Source organism: Propithecus coquereli, unplaced genomic scaffold, assembly GCF_000956105.1.
Source record: "Propithecus coquereli isolate 6110/MARCELLA unplaced genomic scaffold, Pcoq_1.0 Scaffold38, whole genome shotgun sequence".
Classification (NCBI taxonomy): domain Eukaryota; kingdom Metazoa; phylum Chordata; class Mammalia; order Primates; family Indriidae; genus Propithecus; species Propithecus coquereli.
In genome coordinates this window covers 5,415,184-5,417,330 of record NW_012149507.1, presented here as the reverse complement: position 1 = coordinate 5,417,330, position 2,147 = coordinate 5,415,184, and the positions used below count along the sequence as shown (strand labels likewise).

At 49.0% G+C, this 2,147-nt stretch overlaps 1 pseudogene; it reads right to left on the bottom strand.

The window, feature by feature from the left end:
• LOC105816601 overlaps positions 1-1,481 on the bottom strand; it is a 47,008-nt pseudogene extending 45,527 nt beyond the window's left edge.
• Between the last annotated feature and the right edge of the window lie 666 nt (positions 1,482-2,147).

Genomic DNA, 2,147 nt, shown 5'->3' with positions numbered 1-2,147 from the left:
GGAAGAAGTATCAATCCCAGCTTGAAAATCACCTATTGGATTTTCTGATTAAAGACCTGTGGCTTAGCTCTGTGCAGTCTCCTCCCCAACCCCAGAGAGGAAATGCAGGGCAATAGAGGAAACCCAGTGTAGGAAAACAGGCTGTTCAAACAGGGGCTCTGAATGCTGGGTTGTCCATCGGTAGAATTCAGGGATGTCCATGAACTTGAATGGGTAAAAGAAAATTTACCTCCAATAAAATTAACAATCTCTCCACAGTTCACAAACTAGAGTACAGTTAGTGATGCCTGTGAGTTTTTCAACAATAGGGAGTACAACTATTTTAATGTCCAATAATAATTGTTGCATATATCTCAAAATATCATTTTCACTTTCACTACTTTGAAATTACAAAAGTCAGGCCGGGCATGGTGGCTCACACTTATAATCCTAGCGCTCTGGAAGGCCGAGGTGGGAGGATTGCTTGAGCTCAGGAGTTTGAGACCAGCCTGGGCAAGAACAAGACCCTGTCTATACAAAAAAATAGAAATATTAGCCGATCGTGATGGTGCGCACCTGTAGTCCCAGCTACTTGGGAGGCTGAGGCAGGTGGATTGCTTGAGCCAGTGAGTTTGAAGTTGAAGTGAGCTGTGATGACTCCACTCTACTCTAAACAGGGTGACAGAGTGAGACTGTCTCAAAAAAAAAAAAAAAATGTTTAGCATGCACTGAAGGATGTGGAAAGGAAAGAAAAAGAATATTTTGATCATTACACATTGTATGACTATATCAAAATATCACACGTACCCCATAAATATGTAAAACTATTATGTATCCATAAAAATTAAAAAGAAAAAAAAGAATGCTCAGACAGAATCACATCAAAGATTTAAAATAAATAGGGCCAGCCTAAAAGAATAAAAATGGAATTGTTTTGATACCCAAAAGTGTCAAGAATATTATAATTTCCAGCAATGAGACATTGTTAGTCTTAACTAGAAGAAGGGGATTTCAAAAGGAATGTGTGGTAGACATATGGTACATATCTGGTAGACATACTTAAAAAAACAAAACCAGAGGGAGGAGCCAAGATGGCGGATGAGAAAAGCCGCCAGTCAGAATGTCTCTGAAAAAAAGACGAATTTTAGAAGAAAGAGAAAAAAATAAGCTAGTAGAGAAACATAGATCGGGTGAGAGTCGGAAGGAAGTGTGCCTGAAACTACAGGAGACTCCACGGGAAGACGTTGCGGAGGAAAACTGGAAGGAGAAAGGTCTTGAGAGGCCTGGAGACCAGCGACAAGGGTAGGTGGAGCGGTTAACTTCCCCCTGCCTTGCATCTCGGACTGCTGGCGGGCTCCTGAGTGGCTGGAGAGACCTGCCGACACCAGCCCAGAGACGGCTGCCGCCAGCAAGCAGTGGCCTCTTGCGGACTCAGCGCTGGGCTCCCAGCCCCTTCGGGGCACCTCCCCGAGAGCAGACCCAAGCCTAGCGGCAGACGCCATAGTGCTCCATTCTCTCCTTCCCCCTTCCTACCCGTGCGTGCCCAGAAAGACAATTTAGCCATCACACGGAGGCATCTCCAAGGAATGAGACCTTTCCTTTTGGGGCCCTGCAGCAGACTGAGGGGTACTCAGACTGTGACTTCCCTACCAGCCAGCCCTCCCAGATGCTACTTGCCTGGGGACTCCAGGAGAGCAGGGCAAATCCTGAGGTGGAGTAAAATCAATCCACTTTGGGCACCCTGTAGGTGATTCAAGAGCAGCACCCCTCCCCCTGGCAGGGTCAGGGATTGATCTCCAGGGCCCAGGAGACAGGCCTGCAGACCAGACCCCATACACCCAGGTCAGGATCGCACTGCCCCGGGGCACAGAGGAGAGATCTGTGAAAGAGCCTACTGAGGACTGTGCACCTTCGGGGGCAGATCAGCATGCAGGAGCGGCAACCCTCCTCCAAAAAGAGGCCTGTGCACCCAGCTCAGGTTACGATCCTGGGTAGGGAGCCTCCCGGTCCACATCGCAGCCAGGGGGAGATCCATTGGCCTGAGGTCCTGCTTGCTGGCAGAAGCCTGGGAGAGGCCACGGAGAGGGGGAGAGTGGAGGGGAGCGAGACCTGCTCCAGAGTGCGGGTCTTGGACAGCCCCAGCCCCCAAGCCCAGACTTTCAGCTGAG